This window comes from Hoplias malabaricus, unplaced genomic scaffold (genome assembly GCF_029633855.1).
Source record: "Hoplias malabaricus isolate fHopMal1 unplaced genomic scaffold, fHopMal1.hap1 scaffold_157, whole genome shotgun sequence".
In the NCBI taxonomy this organism is placed as follows: Eukaryota; Metazoa; Chordata; class Actinopteri; order Characiformes; family Erythrinidae; genus Hoplias; species Hoplias malabaricus.
Window position 1 is genome coordinate 1 of NW_027100891.1, and position 13,718 is coordinate 13,718.

General features: G+C 40.9%; 41 non-coding genes and 1 pseudogene across 41 annotated transcripts; all 42 read left to right on the forward strand.

Annotated features, from left to right (window-relative positions):
* The first annotated feature begins 26 nt into the window (after positions 1–26).
* On the forward strand, positions 27–145 carry LOC136682027 (5S ribosomal RNA). Its single transcript, XR_010798326.1, has one exon. It is a non-coding gene; the product is annotated as a 5S ribosomal RNA (ribosomal RNA).
* Positions 146–352: 207 nt separating this feature from the next.
* LOC136682039 (5S ribosomal RNA) lies at positions 353–471 on the forward strand. Its single transcript, XR_010798337.1, has one exon. It is a non-coding gene; the product is annotated as a 5S ribosomal RNA (ribosomal RNA).
* A 208-nt stretch (positions 472–679) lies between these two features.
* On the forward strand, positions 680–798 carry LOC136682050 (5S ribosomal RNA). The gene has a single exon (XR_010798348.1). It is a non-coding gene; the product is annotated as a 5S ribosomal RNA (ribosomal RNA).
* A 208-nt stretch (positions 799–1,006) lies between these two features.
* Positions 1,007–1,125, forward strand: LOC136682062 (5S ribosomal RNA). Its single transcript, XR_010798359.1, has one exon. It is a non-coding gene; the product is annotated as a 5S ribosomal RNA (ribosomal RNA).
* A 208-nt stretch (positions 1,126–1,333) lies between these two features.
* LOC136682281 (5S ribosomal RNA) lies at positions 1,334–1,452 on the forward strand. The gene has a single exon (XR_010798571.1). It is a non-coding gene; the product is annotated as a 5S ribosomal RNA (ribosomal RNA).
* Positions 1,453–1,660: 208 nt separating this feature from the next.
* LOC136682074 (5S ribosomal RNA) lies at positions 1,661–1,779 on the forward strand. Its single transcript, XR_010798370.1, has one exon. It is a non-coding gene; the product is annotated as a 5S ribosomal RNA (ribosomal RNA).
* Positions 1,780–1,988: 209 nt separating this feature from the next.
* LOC136682085 (5S ribosomal RNA) lies at positions 1,989–2,107 on the forward strand. The gene has a single exon (XR_010798381.1). It is a non-coding gene; the product is annotated as a 5S ribosomal RNA (ribosomal RNA).
* A 220-nt stretch (positions 2,108–2,327) lies between these two features.
* On the forward strand, positions 2,328–2,446 carry LOC136682096 (5S ribosomal RNA). Its single transcript, XR_010798392.1, has one exon. It is a non-coding gene; the product is annotated as a 5S ribosomal RNA (ribosomal RNA).
* A 208-nt stretch (positions 2,447–2,654) lies between these two features.
* LOC136682107 (5S ribosomal RNA) lies at positions 2,655–2,773 on the forward strand. The gene has a single exon (XR_010798403.1). It is a non-coding gene; the product is annotated as a 5S ribosomal RNA (ribosomal RNA).
* Positions 2,774–2,981: 208 nt separating this feature from the next.
* LOC136682119 (5S ribosomal RNA) lies at positions 2,982–3,100 on the forward strand. The gene has a single exon (XR_010798414.1). It is a non-coding gene; the product is annotated as a 5S ribosomal RNA (ribosomal RNA).
* A 208-nt stretch (positions 3,101–3,308) lies between these two features.
* On the forward strand, positions 3,309–3,427 carry LOC136682131 (5S ribosomal RNA). The gene has a single exon (XR_010798425.1). It is a non-coding gene; the product is annotated as a 5S ribosomal RNA (ribosomal RNA).
* Positions 3,428–3,637: 210 nt separating this feature from the next.
* LOC136682143 (5S ribosomal RNA) lies at positions 3,638–3,756 on the forward strand. Its single transcript, XR_010798439.1, has one exon. It is a non-coding gene; the product is annotated as a 5S ribosomal RNA (ribosomal RNA).
* A 220-nt stretch (positions 3,757–3,976) lies between these two features.
* LOC136682154 (5S ribosomal RNA) lies at positions 3,977–4,095 on the forward strand. The gene has a single exon (XR_010798452.1). It is a non-coding gene; the product is annotated as a 5S ribosomal RNA (ribosomal RNA).
* Positions 4,096–4,303: 208 nt separating this feature from the next.
* LOC136682166 (5S ribosomal RNA) lies at positions 4,304–4,422 on the forward strand. Its single transcript, XR_010798463.1, has one exon. It is a non-coding gene; the product is annotated as a 5S ribosomal RNA (ribosomal RNA).
* Positions 4,423–4,629: 207 nt separating this feature from the next.
* LOC136682177 (5S ribosomal RNA) lies at positions 4,630–4,748 on the forward strand. The gene has a single exon (XR_010798474.1). It is a non-coding gene; the product is annotated as a 5S ribosomal RNA (ribosomal RNA).
* A 208-nt stretch (positions 4,749–4,956) lies between these two features.
* On the forward strand, positions 4,957–5,075 carry LOC136682189 (5S ribosomal RNA). The gene has a single exon (XR_010798485.1). It is a non-coding gene; the product is annotated as a 5S ribosomal RNA (ribosomal RNA).
* A 208-nt stretch (positions 5,076–5,283) lies between these two features.
* On the forward strand, positions 5,284–5,402 carry LOC136682201 (5S ribosomal RNA). The gene has a single exon (XR_010798496.1). It is a non-coding gene; the product is annotated as a 5S ribosomal RNA (ribosomal RNA).
* Positions 5,403–5,609: 207 nt separating this feature from the next.
* LOC136682212 (5S ribosomal RNA) lies at positions 5,610–5,728 on the forward strand. The gene has a single exon (XR_010798507.1). It is a non-coding gene; the product is annotated as a 5S ribosomal RNA (ribosomal RNA).
* A 208-nt stretch (positions 5,729–5,936) lies between these two features.
* LOC136682224 (5S ribosomal RNA) lies at positions 5,937–6,055 on the forward strand. Its single transcript, XR_010798518.1, has one exon. It is a non-coding gene; the product is annotated as a 5S ribosomal RNA (ribosomal RNA).
* A 208-nt stretch (positions 6,056–6,263) lies between these two features.
* On the forward strand, positions 6,264–6,382 carry LOC136682237 (5S ribosomal RNA). Its single transcript, XR_010798529.1, has one exon. It is a non-coding gene; the product is annotated as a 5S ribosomal RNA (ribosomal RNA).
* A 208-nt stretch (positions 6,383–6,590) lies between these two features.
* LOC136682295 (5S ribosomal RNA) lies at positions 6,591–6,710 on the forward strand (annotated as a pseudogene).
* Positions 6,711–6,917: 207 nt separating this feature from the next.
* LOC136682249 (5S ribosomal RNA) lies at positions 6,918–7,036 on the forward strand. Its single transcript, XR_010798540.1, has one exon. It is a non-coding gene; the product is annotated as a 5S ribosomal RNA (ribosomal RNA).
* A 208-nt stretch (positions 7,037–7,244) lies between these two features.
* On the forward strand, positions 7,245–7,363 carry LOC136682261 (5S ribosomal RNA). The gene has a single exon (XR_010798552.1). It is a non-coding gene; the product is annotated as a 5S ribosomal RNA (ribosomal RNA).
* A 208-nt stretch (positions 7,364–7,571) lies between these two features.
* Positions 7,572–7,690, forward strand: LOC136682273 (5S ribosomal RNA). Its single transcript, XR_010798563.1, has one exon. It is a non-coding gene; the product is annotated as a 5S ribosomal RNA (ribosomal RNA).
* A 209-nt stretch (positions 7,691–7,899) lies between these two features.
* Positions 7,900–8,018, forward strand: LOC136682284 (5S ribosomal RNA). The gene has a single exon (XR_010798574.1). It is a non-coding gene; the product is annotated as a 5S ribosomal RNA (ribosomal RNA).
* A 208-nt stretch (positions 8,019–8,226) lies between these two features.
* LOC136682296 (5S ribosomal RNA) lies at positions 8,227–8,345 on the forward strand. Its single transcript, XR_010798578.1, has one exon. It is a non-coding gene; the product is annotated as a 5S ribosomal RNA (ribosomal RNA).
* A 210-nt stretch (positions 8,346–8,555) lies between these two features.
* Positions 8,556–8,674, forward strand: LOC136682308 (5S ribosomal RNA). The gene has a single exon (XR_010798579.1). It is a non-coding gene; the product is annotated as a 5S ribosomal RNA (ribosomal RNA).
* A 220-nt stretch (positions 8,675–8,894) lies between these two features.
* LOC136682314 (5S ribosomal RNA) lies at positions 8,895–9,013 on the forward strand. Its single transcript, XR_010798580.1, has one exon. It is a non-coding gene; the product is annotated as a 5S ribosomal RNA (ribosomal RNA).
* Positions 9,014–9,221: 208 nt separating this feature from the next.
* On the forward strand, positions 9,222–9,340 carry LOC136682315 (5S ribosomal RNA). Its single transcript, XR_010798581.1, has one exon. It is a non-coding gene; the product is annotated as a 5S ribosomal RNA (ribosomal RNA).
* Positions 9,341–9,548: 208 nt separating this feature from the next.
* LOC136682316 (5S ribosomal RNA) lies at positions 9,549–9,667 on the forward strand. Its single transcript, XR_010798582.1, has one exon. It is a non-coding gene; the product is annotated as a 5S ribosomal RNA (ribosomal RNA).
* A 206-nt stretch (positions 9,668–9,873) lies between these two features.
* LOC136682317 (5S ribosomal RNA) lies at positions 9,874–9,992 on the forward strand. The gene has a single exon (XR_010798583.1). It is a non-coding gene; the product is annotated as a 5S ribosomal RNA (ribosomal RNA).
* A 208-nt stretch (positions 9,993–10,200) lies between these two features.
* Positions 10,201–10,319, forward strand: LOC136682318 (5S ribosomal RNA). Its single transcript, XR_010798584.1, has one exon. It is a non-coding gene; the product is annotated as a 5S ribosomal RNA (ribosomal RNA).
* Positions 10,320–10,527: 208 nt separating this feature from the next.
* LOC136682320 (5S ribosomal RNA) lies at positions 10,528–10,646 on the forward strand. Its single transcript, XR_010798586.1, has one exon. It is a non-coding gene; the product is annotated as a 5S ribosomal RNA (ribosomal RNA).
* A 208-nt stretch (positions 10,647–10,854) lies between these two features.
* LOC136682321 (5S ribosomal RNA) lies at positions 10,855–10,973 on the forward strand. The gene has a single exon (XR_010798587.1). It is a non-coding gene; the product is annotated as a 5S ribosomal RNA (ribosomal RNA).
* A 208-nt stretch (positions 10,974–11,181) lies between these two features.
* Positions 11,182–11,300, forward strand: LOC136682322 (5S ribosomal RNA). The gene has a single exon (XR_010798588.1). It is a non-coding gene; the product is annotated as a 5S ribosomal RNA (ribosomal RNA).
* Positions 11,301–11,520: 220 nt separating this feature from the next.
* Positions 11,521–11,639, forward strand: LOC136682323 (5S ribosomal RNA). Its single transcript, XR_010798589.1, has one exon. It is a non-coding gene; the product is annotated as a 5S ribosomal RNA (ribosomal RNA).
* Positions 11,640–11,847: 208 nt separating this feature from the next.
* LOC136682324 (5S ribosomal RNA) lies at positions 11,848–11,966 on the forward strand. Its single transcript, XR_010798590.1, has one exon. It is a non-coding gene; the product is annotated as a 5S ribosomal RNA (ribosomal RNA).
* A 208-nt stretch (positions 11,967–12,174) lies between these two features.
* LOC136682325 (5S ribosomal RNA) lies at positions 12,175–12,293 on the forward strand. The gene has a single exon (XR_010798591.1). It is a non-coding gene; the product is annotated as a 5S ribosomal RNA (ribosomal RNA).
* A 208-nt stretch (positions 12,294–12,501) lies between these two features.
* Positions 12,502–12,620, forward strand: LOC136682242 (5S ribosomal RNA). The gene has a single exon (XR_010798534.1). It is a non-coding gene; the product is annotated as a 5S ribosomal RNA (ribosomal RNA).
* A 220-nt stretch (positions 12,621–12,840) lies between these two features.
* LOC136682326 (5S ribosomal RNA) lies at positions 12,841–12,959 on the forward strand. The gene has a single exon (XR_010798592.1). It is a non-coding gene; the product is annotated as a 5S ribosomal RNA (ribosomal RNA).
* A 207-nt stretch (positions 12,960–13,166) lies between these two features.
* LOC136682327 (5S ribosomal RNA) lies at positions 13,167–13,285 on the forward strand. Its single transcript, XR_010798593.1, has one exon. It is a non-coding gene; the product is annotated as a 5S ribosomal RNA (ribosomal RNA).
* Positions 13,286–13,493: 208 nt separating this feature from the next.
* LOC136682328 (5S ribosomal RNA) lies at positions 13,494–13,612 on the forward strand. The gene has a single exon (XR_010798594.1). It is a non-coding gene; the product is annotated as a 5S ribosomal RNA (ribosomal RNA).
* The last annotated feature ends 106 nt before the right edge of the window (positions 13,613–13,718 follow it).

Genomic DNA, 13,718 nt, shown 5'->3' on the forward strand with positions numbered 1-13,718 from the left:
ATAGTCTTCTACAGCCAGCAGTGATCGCTTACGGCCATACCACTCCTTGAAAGCCCGATCCCGTCTGATCTCGGAAGCGAAGAAGAGTTGGGCCTAGTTAGTACTTGGATGGGAGACTGCCTGGGAATACTAGGTGCTGTAAGCTTTTTAGCTTAAGCTTCTATTATAAAGACAGTAACCACAGTCATTTAAACACAAGAGAAGAAGAAAACTACAAAAAAAAAAAAACGAACTGGAAAGCCAATCATTTTCATTTGAGGTGTCAGGTGGTCTACCGTTTACAGGCAGCTCTAAAACAAGTATTACTCTTAGAAGAGTATATAGAAATAGTCTTCTACAGCCAGCAGTGATCGCTTACGGCCATACCACTCCTTGAAAGCCCGATCCCGTCTGATCTCGGAAGCGAAGAAGAGTTGGGCCTAGTTAGTACTTGGATGGGAGACTGCCTGGGAATACTAGGTGCTGTAAGCTTTTTAGCTTAAGCTTCTATTATAAAGACAGTAACCACAGTCATTTAAACACAAGAGAAGAAGAAAACTACAAAAAAAAAAAAAACGAACTGGAAAGCCAATCATTTTCATTTGAGGTGTCAGGTGGTCTACCGTTTACAGGCAGCTCTAAAACAAGTATTACTCTTAGAAGAGTATATAGAAATAGTCTTCTACAGCCAGCAGTGATCGCTTACGGCCATACCACTCCTTGAAAGCCCGATCCCGTCTGATCTCGGAAGCGAAGAAGAGTTGGGCCTAGTTAGTACTTGGATGGGAGACTGCCTGGGAATACTAGGTGCTGTAAGCTTTTTAGCTTAAGCTTCTATTATAAAGACAGTAACCACAGTCATTTAAACACAAGAGAAGAAGAAAACTACAAAAAAAAAAAAAACGAACTGGAAAGCCAATCATTTTCATTTGAGGTGTCAGGTGGTCTACCGTTTACAGGCAGCTCTAAAACAAGTATTACTCTTAGAAGAGTATATAGAAATAGTCTTCTACAGCCAGCAGTGATCGCTTACGGCCATACCACTCCTTGAAAGCCCGATCCCGTCTGATCTCGGAAGCGAAGAAGAGTTGGGCCTAGTTAGTACTTGGATGGGAGACTGCCTGGGAATACTAGGTGCTGTAAGCTTTTTAGCTTAAGCTTCTATTATAAAGACAGTAACCACAGTCATTTAAACACAAGAGAAGAAGAAAACTACAAAAAAAAAAAAAACGAACTGGAAAGCCAATCATTTTCATTTGAGGTGTCAGGTGGTCTACCGTTTACAGGCAGCTCTAAAACAAGTATTACTCTTAGAAGAGTATATAGAAATAGTCTTCTACAGCCAGCAGTGATCGCTTACGGCCATACCACTCCTTGAAAGCCCGATCCTGTCTGATCTCGGAAGCGAAGAAGAGTTGGGCCTAGTTAGTACTTGGATGGGAGACTGCCTGGGAATACTAGGTGCTGTAAGCTTTTTAGCTTAAGCTTCTATTATAAAGACAGTAACCACAGTCATTTAAACACAAGAGAAGAAGAAAACTACAAAAAAAAAAAAAACGAACTGGAAAGCCAATCATTTTCATTTGAGGTGTCAGGTGGTCTACCGTTTACAGGCAGCTCTAAAACAAGTATTACTCTTAGAAGAGTATATAGAAATAGTCTTCTACAGCCAGCAGTGATCGCTTACGGCCATACCACTCCTTGAAAGCCCGATCCCGTCTGATCTCGGAAGCGAAGAAGAGTTGGGCCTAGTTAGTACTTGGATGGGAGACTGCCTGGGAATACTAGGTGCTGTAAGCTTTTTAGCTTAAGCTTCTATAATAAAGACAGTAACCACAGTCATTTAAACACAAGAGAAGAAGAAAACTACAAAAAAAAAAAAAAACGAACTGGAAAGCCAATCATTTTCATTTGAGGTGTCAGGTGGTCTACCGTTTACAGGCAGCTCTAAAACAAGTATTACTCTTAGAAGAGTATATAGAAATAGTCTTCTACAGCCAGCAGTGATCGCTTACGGCCATACCACTCCTTGAAAGCCCGATCCCGTCTGATCTCGGAAGCGAAGAAGAGTTGGGCCTAGTTAGTACTTGGATGGGAGACTGCCTGGGAATACTAGGTGCTGTAAGCTTTTTAGCTTAAGCTTCTATTATAAAGACAGTAACCACAGTCATTTAAACACAAGAGAAGAAGAAAACTTAAAAAAAACAACAACAAAAAAAAAAAACGAACTGGAAAGCCAATCATTTTCATTTGAGGTGTCAGGTGGTCTACCGTTTACAGGCAGCTCTAAAACAAGTATTACTCTTAGAAGAGTATATAGAAATAGTCTTCTACAGCCAGCAGTGATCGCTTACGGCCATACCACTCCTTGAAAGCCCGATCCCGTCTGATCTCGGAAGCGAAGAAGAGTTGGGCCTAGTTAGTACTTGGATGGGAGACTGCCTGGGAATACTAGGTGCTGTAAGCTTTTTAGCTTAAGCTTCTATTATAAAGACAGTAACCACAGTCATTTAAACACAAGAGAAGAAGAAAACTACAAAAAAAAAAAAAACGAACTGGAAAGCCAATCATTTTCATTTGAGGTGTCAGGTGGTCTACCGTTTACAGGCAGCTCTAAAACAAGTATTACTCTTAGAAGAGTATATAGAAATAGTCTTCTACAGCCAGCAGTGATCGCTTACGGCCATACCACTCCTTGAAAGCCCGATCCCGTCTGATCTCGGAAGCGAAGAAGAGTTGGGCCTAGTTAGTACTTGGATGGGAGACTGCCTGGGAATACTAGGTGCTGTAAGCTTTTTAGCTTAAGCTTCTATTATAAAGACAGTAACCACAGTCATTTAAACACAAGAGAAGAAGAAAACTACAAAAAAAAAAAAAACGAACTGGAAAGCCAATCATTTTCATTTGAGGTGTCAGGTGGTCTACCGTTTACAGGCAGCTCTAAAACAAGTATTACTCTTAGAAGAGTATATAGAAATAGTCTTCTACAGCCAGCAGTGATCGCTTACGGCCATACCACTCCTTGAAAGCCCGATCCCGTCTGATCTCGGAAGCGAAGAAGAGTTGGGCCTAGTTAGTACTTGGATGGGAGACTGCCTGGGAATACTAGGTGCTGTAAGCTTTTTAGCTTAAGCTTCTATTATAAAGACAGTAACCACAGTCATTTAAACACAAGAGAAGAAGAAAACTACAAAAAAAAAAAAAACGAACTGGAAAGCCAATCATTTTCATTTGAGGTGTCAGGTGGTCTACCGTTTACAGGCAGCTCTAAAACAAGTATTACTCTTAGAAGAGTATATAGAAATAGTCTTCTACAGCCAGCAGTGATCGCTTACGGCCATACCACTCCTTGAAAGCCCGATCCCGTCTGATCTCGGAAGCGAAGAAGAGTTGGGCCTAGTTAGTACTTGGATGGGAGACTGCCTGGGAATACTAGGTGCTGTAAGCTTTTTAGCTTAAGCTTCTATTATAAAGACAGTAACCACAGTCATTTAAACACAAGAGAAGAAGAAAACTACAAAAAAAAAAAAAAAACGAACTGGAAAGCCAATCATTTTCATTTGAGGTGTCAGGTGGTCTACCGTTTACAGGCAGCTCTAAAACAAGTATTACTCTTAGAAGAGTATATAGAAATAGTCTTCTACAGCCAGCAGTGATCGCTTACGGCCATACCACTCCTTGAAAGCCCGATCCCGTCTGATCTCGGAAGCGAAGAAGAGTTGGGCCTAGTTAGTACTTGGATGGGAGACTGCCTGGGAATACTAGGTGCTGTAAGCTTTTTAGCTTAAGCTTCTATTATAAAGACAGTAACCACAGTCATTTAAACACAAGAGAAGAAGAAAACTTAAAAAAAAAACAACAAAACAAAAAAAACGAACTGGAAAGCCAATCATTTTCATTTGAGGTGTCAGGTGGTCTACCGTTTACAGGCAGCTCTAAAACAAGTATTACTCTTAGAAGAGTATATAGAAATAGTCTTCTACAGCCAGCAGTGATCGCTTACGGCCATACCACTCCTTGAAAGCCCGATCCCGTCTGATCTCGGAAGCGAAGAAGAGTTGGGCCTAGTTAGTACTTGGATGGGAGACTGCCTGGGAATACTAGGTGCTGTAAGCTTTTTAGCTTAAGCTTCTATTATAAAGACAGTAACCACAGTCATTTAAACACAAGAGAAGAAGAAAACTACAAAAAAAAAAAAAACGAACTGGAAAGCCAATCATTTTCATTTGAGGTGTCAGGTGGTCTACCGTTTACAGGCAGCTCTAAAACAAGTATTACTCTTAGAAGAGTATATAGAAATAGTCTTCTACAGCCAGCAGTGATCGCTTACGGCCATACCACTCCTTGAAAGCCCGATCCCGTCTGATCTCGGAAGCGAAGAAGAGTTGGGCCTAGTTAGTACTTGGATGGGAGACTGCCTGGGAATACTAGGTGCTGTAAGCTTTTAGCTTAAGCTTCTATTATAAAGACAGTAACCACAGTCATTTAAACACAAGAGAAGAAGAAAACTACAAAAAAAAAAAAAACGAACTGGAAAGCCAATCATTTTCATTTGAGGTGTCAGGTGGTCTACCGTTTACAGGCAGCTCTAAAACAAGTATTACTCTTAGAAGAGTATATAGAAATAGTCTTCTACAGCCAGCAGTGATCGCTTACGGCCATACCACTCCTTGAAAGCCCGATCCCGTCTGATCTCGGAAGCGAAGAAGAGTTGGGCCTAGTTAGTACTTGGATGGGAGACTGCCTGGGAATACTAGGTGCTGTAAGCTTTTTAGCTTAAGCTTCTATTATAAAGACAGTAACCACAGTCATTTAAACACAAGAGAAGAAGAAAACTACAAAAAAAAAAAAAACGAACTGGAAAGCCAATCATTTTCATTTGAGGTGTCAGGTGGTCTACCGTTTACAGGCAGCTCTAAAACAAGTATTACTCTTAGAAGAGTATATAGAAATAGTCTTCTACAGCCAGCAGTGATCGCTTACGGCCATACCACTCCTTGAAAGCCCGATCCCGTCTGATCTCGGAAGCGAAGAAGAGTTGGGCCTAGTTAGTACTTGGATGGGAGACTGCCTGGGAATACTAGGTGCTGTAAGCTTTTTAGCTTAAGCTTCTATTATAAAGACAGTAACCACAGTCATTTAAACACAAGAGAAGAAGAAAACTACAAAAAAAAAAAAAACGAACTGGAAAGCCAATCATTTTCATTTGAGGTGTCAGGTGGTCTACCGTTTACAGGCAGCTCTAAAACAAGTATTACTCTTAGAAGAGTATATAGAAATAGTCTTCTACAGCCAGCAGTGATCGCTTACGGCCATACCACTCCTTGAAAGCCCGATCCCGTCTGATCTCGGAAGCGAAGAAGAGTTGGGCCTAGTTAGTACTTGGATGGGAGACTGCCTGGGAATACTAGGTGCTGTAAGCTTTTTAGCTTAAGCTTCTATTATAAAGACAGTAACCACAGTCATTTAAACACAAGAGAAGAAGAAAACTACAAAAAAAAAAAAACGAACTGGAAAGCCAATCATTTTCATTTGAGGTGTCAGGTGGTCTACCGTTTACAGGCAGCTCTAAAACAAGTATTACTCTTAGAAGAGTATATAGAAATAGTCTTCTACAGCCAGCAGTGATCGCTTACGGCCATACCACTCCTTGAAAGCCCGATCCCGTCTGATCTCGGAAGCGAAGAAGAGTTGGGCCTAGTTAGTACTTGGATGGGAGACTGCCTGGGAATACTAGGTGCTGTAAGCTTTTTAGCTTAAGCTTCTATTATAAAGACAGTAACCACAGTCATTTAAACACAAGAGAAGAAGAAAACTACAAAAAAAAAAAAAACGAACTGGAAAGCCAATCATTTTCATTTGAGGTGTCAGGTGGTCTACCGTTTACAGGCAGCTCTAAAACAAGTATTACTCTTAGAAGAGTATATAGAAATAGTCTTCTACAGCCAGCAGTGATCGCTTACGGCCATACCACTCCTTGAAAGCCCGATCCCGTCTGATCTCGGAAGCGAAGAAGAGTTGGGCCTAGTTAGTACTTGGATGGGAGACTGCCTGGGAATACTAGGTGCTGTAAGCTTTTTAGCTTAAGCTTCTATTATAAAGACAGTAACCACAGTCATTTAAACACAAGAGAAGAAGAAAACTACAAAAAAAAAAAAAACGAACTGGAAAGCCAATCATTTTCATTTGAGGTGTCAGGTGGTCTACCGTTTACAGGCAGCTCTAAAACAAGTATTACTCTTAGAAGAGTATATAGAAATAGTCTTCTACAGCCAGCAGTGATCGCTTACGGCCATACCACTCCTTGAAAGCCCGATCCCGTCTGATCTCGGAAGCGAAGAAGAGTTGGGCCTAGTTAGTACTTGGATGGGAGACTGCCTGGGAATACTAGGTGCTGTAAGCTTTTTAGCTTAAGCTTCTATTATAAAGACAGTAACCACAGTCATTTAAACACAAGAGAAGAAGAAAACTACAAAAAAAAAAAAAACGAACTGGAAAGCCAATCATTTTCATTTGAGGTGTCAGGTGGTCTACCGTTTACAGGCAGCTCTAAAACAAGTATTACTCTTAGAAGAGTATATAGAAATAGTCTTCTACAGCCAGCAGTGATCGCTTACGGCCATACCACTCCTTGAAAGCCCGATCCCGTCTGATCTCGGAAGCGAAGAAGAAGTTGGGCCTAGTTAGTACTTGGATGGGAGACTGCCTGGGAATACTAGGTGCTGTAAGCTTTTTAGCTTAAGCTTCTATTATAAAGACAGTAACCACAGTCATTTAAACACAAGAGAAGAAGAAAACTACAAAAAAAAAAAAACGAACTGGAAAGCCAATCATTTTCATTTGAGGTGTCAGGTGGTCTACCGTTTACAGGCAGCTCTAAAACAAGTATTACTCTTAGAAGAGTATATAGAAATAGTCTTCTACAGCCAGCAGTGATCGCTTACGGCCATACCACTCCTTGAAAGCCCGATCCCGTCTGATCTCGGAAGCGAAGAAGAGTTGGGCCTAGTTAGTACTTGGATGGGAGACTGCCTGGGAATACTAGGTGCTGTAAGCTTTTTAGCTTAAGCTTCTATTATAAAGACAGTAACCACAGTCATTTAAACACAAGAGAAGAAGAAAACTACAAAAAAAAAAAAAACGAACTGGAAAGCCAATCATTTTCATTTGAGGTGTCAGGTGGTCTACCGTTTACAGGCAGCTCTAAAACAAGTATTACTCTTAGAAGAGTATATAGAAATAGTCTTCTACAGCCAGCAGTGATCGCTTACGGCCATACCACTCCTTGAAAGCCCGATCCCGTCTGATCTCGGAAGCGAAGAAGAGTTGGGCCTAGTTAGTACTTGGATGGGAGACTGCCTGGGAATACTAGGTGCTGTAAGCTTTTTAGCTTAAGCTTCTATTATAAAGACAGTAACCACAGTCATTTAAACACAAGAGAAGAAGAAAACTACAAAAAAAAAAAAAACGAACTGGAAAGCCAATCATTTTCATTTGAGGTGTCAGGTGGTCTACCGTTTACAGGCAGCTCTAAAACAAGTATTACTCTTAGAAGAGTATATAGAAATAGTCTTCTACAGCCAGCAGTGATCGCTTACGGCCATACCACTCCTTGAAAGCCCGATCCCGTCTGATCTCGGAAGCGAAGAAGAGTTGGGCCTAGTTAGTACTTGGATGGGAGACTGCCTGGGAATACTAGGTGCTGTAAGCTTTTTAGCTTAAGCTTCTATTATAAAGACAGTAACCACAGTCATTTAAACACAAGAGAAGAAGAAAACTACAAAAAAAAAAAAAAACGAACTGGAAAGCCAATCATTTTCATTTGAGGTGTCAGGTGGTCTACCGTTTACAGGCAGCTCTAAAACAAGTATTACTCTTAGAAGAGTATATAGAAATAGTCTTCTACAGCCAGCAGTGATCGCTTACGGCCATACCACTCCTTGAAAGCCCGATCCCGTCTGATCTCGGAAGCGAAGAAGAGTTGGGCCTAGTTAGTACTTGGATGGGAGACTGCCTGGGAATACTAGGTGCTGTAAGCTTTTTAGCTTAAGCTTCTATTATAAAGACAGTAACCACAGTCATTTAAACACAAGAGAAGAAGAAAACTACAAAAAAAAAAAAAACGAACTGGAAAGCCAATCATTTTCATTTGAGGTGTCAGGTGGTCTACCGTTTACAGGCAGCTCTAAAACAAGTATTACTCTTAGAAGAGTATATAGAAATAGTCTTCTACAGCCAGCAGTGATCGCTTACGGCCATACCACTCCTTGAAAGCCCGATCCCGTCTGATCTCGGAAGCGAAGAAGAGTTGGGCCTAGTTAGTACTTGGATGGGAGACTGCCTGGGAATACTAGGTGCTGTAAGCTTTTTAGCTTAAGCTTCTATTATAAAGACAGTAACCACAGTCATTTAAACACAAGAGAAGAAGAAAACTACAAAAAAAAAAAAAAAACGAACTGGAAAGCCAATCATTTTCATTTGAGGTGTCAGGTGGTCTACCGTTTACAGGCAGCTCTAAAACAAGTATTACTCTTAGAAGAGTATATAGAAATAGTCTTCTACAGCCAGCAGTGATCGCTTACGGCCATACCACTCCTTGAAAGCCCGATCCCGTCTGATCTCGGAAGCGAAGAAGAGTTGGGCCTAGTTAGTACTTGGATGGGAGACTGCCTGGGAATACTAGGTGCTGTAAGCTTTTTAGCTTAAGCTTCTATTATAAAGACAGTAACCACAGTCATTTAAACACAAGAGAAGAAGAAAACTTAAAAAAAACAACAACAAAAAAAAAAAACGAACTGGAAAGCCAATCATTTTCATTTGAGGTGTCAGGTGGTCTACCGTTTACAGGCGGCTCTAAAACAAGTATTACTCTTAGAAGAGTATATAGAAATAGTCTTCTACAGCCAGCAGTGATCGCTTACGGCCATACCACTCCTTGAAAGCCCGATCCCGTCTGATCTCGGAAGCGAAGAAGAGTTGGGCCTAGTTAGTACTTGGATGGGAGACTGCCTGGGAATACTAGGTGCTGTAAGCTTTTTAGCTTAAGCTTCTATTATAAAGACAGTAACCACAGTCATTTAAACACAAGAGAAGAAGAAAACTACAAAAAAAAAAAAAACGAACTGGAAAGCCAATCATTTTCATTTGAGGTGTCAGGTGGTCTACCGTTTACAGGCAGCTCTAAAACAAGTATTACTCTTAGAAGAGTATATAGAAATAGTCTTCTACAGCCAGCAGTGATCGCTTACGGCCATACCACTCCTTGAAAGCCCGATCCCGTCTGATCTCGGAAGCGAAGAAGAGTTGGGCCTAGTTAGTACTTGGATGGGAGACTGCCTGGGAATACTAGGTGCTGTAAGCTTTTTAGCTTAAGCTTCTATTATAAAGACAGTAACCACAGTCATTTAAACACAAGAGAAGAAGAAAACTACAAAAAAAAAAAAAACGAACTGGAAAGCCAATCATTTTCATTTGAGGTGTCAGGTGGTCTACCGTTTACAGGCAGCTCTAAAACAAGTATTACTCTTAGAAGAGTATATAGAAATAGTCTTCTACAGCCAGCAGTGATCGCTTACGGCCATACCACTCCTTGAAAGCCCGATCCCGTCTGATCTCGGAAGCGAAGAAGAGTTGGGCCTAGTTAGTACTTGGATGGGAGACTGCCTGGGAATACTAGGTGCTGTAAGCTTTTTAGCTTAAGCTTCTATTATAAAGACAGTAACCACAGTCATTTAAACACAAGAGAAGAAGAAAACTACAAAAAAAAAAAACGAACTGGAAAGCCAATCATTTTCATTTGAGGTGTCAGGTGGTCTACCGTTTACAGGCAGCTCTAAAACAAGTATTACTCTTAGAAGAGTATATAGAAATAGTCTTCTACAGCCAGCAGTGATAGCTTACGGCCATACCACTCCTTGAAAGCCCGATCCCGTCTGATCTCGGAAGCGAAGAAGAGTTGGGCCTAGTTAGTACTTGGATGGGAGACTGCCTGGGAATACTAGGTGCTGTAAGCTTTTTAGCTTAAGCTTCTATTATAAAGACAGTAACCACAGTCATTTAAACACAAGAGAAGAAGAAAACTACAAAAAAAAAAAAAACGAACTGGAAAGCCAATCATTTTCATTTGAGGTGTCAGGTGGTCTACCGTTTACAGGCAGCTCTAAAACAAGTATTACTCTTAGAAGAGTATATAGAAATAGTCTTCTACAGCCAGCAGTGATCGCTTACGGCCATACCACTCCTTGAAAGCCCGATCCCGTCTGATCTCGGAAGCGAAGAAGAGTTGGGCCTAGTTAGTACTTGGATGGGAGACTGCCTGGGAATACTAGGTGCTGTAAGCTTTTTAGCTTAAGCTTCTATTATAAAGACAGTAACCACAGTCATTTAAACACAAGAGAAGAAGAAAACTACAAAAAAAAAAAAAACGAACTGGAAAGCCAATCATTTTCATTTGAGGTGTCAGGTGGTCTACCGTTTACAGGCAGCTCTAAAACAAGTATTACTCTTAGAAGAGTATATAGAAATAGTCTTCTACAGCCAGCAGTGATCGCTTACGGCCATACCACTCCTTGAAAGCCCGATCCCGTCTGATCTCGGAAGCGAAGAAGAGTTGGGCCTAGTTAGTACTTGGATGGGAGACTGCCTGGGAATACTAGGTGCTGTAAGCTTTTTAGCTTAAGCTTCTATTATAAAGACAGTAACCACAGTCATTTAAACACAAGAGAAGAAGAAAACTACAAAAAAAAAAAAAACGAACTGGAAAGCCAATCATTTTCATTTGAGGTGTCAGGTGGTCTACCGTTTACAGGCAGCTCTAAAACAAGTATTACTCTTAGAAGAGTATATAGAAATAGTCTTCTACAGCCAGCAGTGATCGCTTACGGCCATACCACTCCTTGAAAGCCCGATCCCGTCTGATCTCGGAAGCGAAGAAGAGTTGGGCCTAGTTAGTACTTGGATGGGAGACTGCCTGGGAATACTAGGTGCTGTAAGCTTTTTAGCTTAAGCTTCTATTATAAAGACAGTAACCACAGTCATTTAAACACAAGAGAAGAAGAAAACTACAAAAAAAAAAAAAACGAACTGGAAAGCCAATCATTTTCATTTGAGGTGTCAGGTGGTCTACCGTTTACAGGCAGCTCTAAAACAAGTATTACTCTTAGAAGAGTATATAGAAATAGTCTTCTACAGCCAGCAGTGATCGCTTACGGCCATACCACTCCTTGAAAGCCCGATCCCGTCTGATCTCGGAAGCGAAGAAGAGTTGGGCCTAGTTAGTACTTGGATGGGAGACTGCCTGGGAATACTAGGTGCTGTAAGCTTTTTAGCTTAAGCTTCTATTATAAAGACAGTAACCACAGTCATTTAAACACAAGAGAAGAAGAAAACTTAAAAAAAACAACAAAAAAAAAAAAAAACGAACTGGAAAGCCAATCATTTTCATTTGAGGTGTCAGGTGGTCTACCGTTTACAGGCAGCTCTAAAACAAGTATTACTCTTAGAAGAGTATATAGAAATAGTCTTCTACAGCCAGCAGTGATCGCTTACGGCCATACCACTCCTTGAAAGCCCGATCCCGTCTGATCTCGGAAGCGAAGAAGAGTTGGGCCTAGTTAGTACTTGGATGGGAGACTGCCTGGGAATACTAGGTGCTGTAAGCTTTTTAGCTTAAGCTTCTATTATAAAGACAGTAACCACAGTCATTTAAACACAAGAGAAGAAGAAAACTACAAAAAAAAAAAAAACGAACTGGAAAGCCAATCATTTTCATTTGAGGTGTCAGGTGGTCTACCGTTTACAGGCAGCTCTAAAACAAGTATTACTCTTAGAAGAGTATATAGAAATAGTCTTCTACAGCCAGCAGTGATCGCTTACGGCCATACCACTCCTTGAAAGCCCGATCCCGTCTGATCTCGGAAGCGAAGAAGAGTTGGGCCTAGTTAGTACTTGGATGGGAGACTGCCTGGGAATACTAGGTGCTGTAAGCTTTTTAGCTTAAGCTTCTATTATAAAGACAGTAACCACAGTCATTTAAACACAAGAGAAGAAGAAAACTACAAAAAAAAAAAAAACGAACTGGAAAGCCAATCATTTTCATTTGAGGTGTCAGGTGGTCTACCGTTTACAGGCAGCTCTAAAACAAGTATTACTCTTAGAAGAGTATATAGAAATAGTCTTCTACAGCCAGCAGTGATCGCTTACGGCCATACCACTCCTTGAAAGCCCGATCCCGTCTGATCTCGGAAGCGAAGAAGAGTTGGGCCTAGTTAGTACTTGGATGGGAGACTGCCTGGGAATACTAGGTGCTGTAAGCTTTTTAGCTTAAGCTTCTATTATAAAGACAGTAACCACAGTCATTTAAACACAAGAGAAGAAGAAAACTACAAAAAAAAAAAAAACGAACTGGAAAGCCAATCATTTTCATTTGAGGTGTCAGGTGGTCTACCGTTTACAGGCAGCTCTAAAACAAGTATTACTCTTAGAAGAGTATATAGAAATAGTCTTCTACAGCCAGCAGTGATCGCTTACGGCCATACCACTCCTTGAAAGCCCGATCCCGTCTGATCTCGGAAGCGAAGAAGAGTTGGGCCTAGTTAGTACTTGGATGGCAGACTGCCTGGGAATACTAGGTGCTGTAAGCTTTTTAGCTTAAGTTTCTATTATAAAGACAGTAACCACAGTCATTTAAACACAAGAGAAGAAGAAAACTAAAAAAAAAAACAACAAAAAAAAAAAAACGAACTGGAAAGCCAATCATTTTCATTTGAGGTGTCAGGTGGTCTACCGTTTACAGGCAGCTCTAAAACAAGTATTACTCTTAGAAGAGTATATAGAAATAGTCTTCTACAGCCAGCAGTGATCGCTTACGGCCATACCACTCCTTGAAAGCCCGATCCCGTCTGATCTCGGAAGCGAAGAAGAGTTGGGCCTAGTTAGTACTTGGATGGGAGACTGCCTGGGAATACTAGGTGCTGTAAGCTTTTTAGCTTAAGCTTCTATTATAAAGACAGTAACCACAGTCATTTAAACACAAGAGAAGAAGAAAACTACAAAAAAAAAAAAACGAACTGGAAAGCCAATCATTTTCATTTGAGGTGTCAGGTGGTCTACCGTTTACAGGCAGCTCTAAAACAAGTATTACTCTTAGAAGAGTATATAGAAATAGTCTTCTACAGCCAGCAGTGATCGCTTACGGCCATACCACTCCTTGAAAGCCCGATCCCGTCTGATCTCGGAAGCGAAGAAGAGTTGGGCCTAGTTAGTACTTGGATGGGAGACTGCCTGGGAATACTAGGTGCTGTAAGCTTTTTAGCTTAAGCTTCTATTATAAAGACAGTAACCACAGTCATTTAAACACAAGAGAAGAAGAAAACTACAAAAAAAAAAAAAACGAACTGGAAAGCCAATCATTTTCATTTGAGGTGTCAGGTGGTCTACCGTTTACAGGCAGCTCTAAAACAAGTATTACTCTTAGAAGAGTATATAGAAATAGTCTTCTACAGCCAGCAGTGATCGCTTACGGCCATACCACTCCTTGAAAGCCCGATCCCGTCTGATCTCGGAAGCGAAGAAGAGTTGGGCCTAGTTAGTACTTGGATGGGAGACTGCCTGGGAATACTAGGTGCTGTAAGCTTTTTAGCTTAAGCTTCTATTATAAAGACAGTAACCACAGTCATTTAAACACAAGAGAAGAAGAAAACTACAAAAAAAAAAAAACGAACTGGAAAGCCAATCATTTT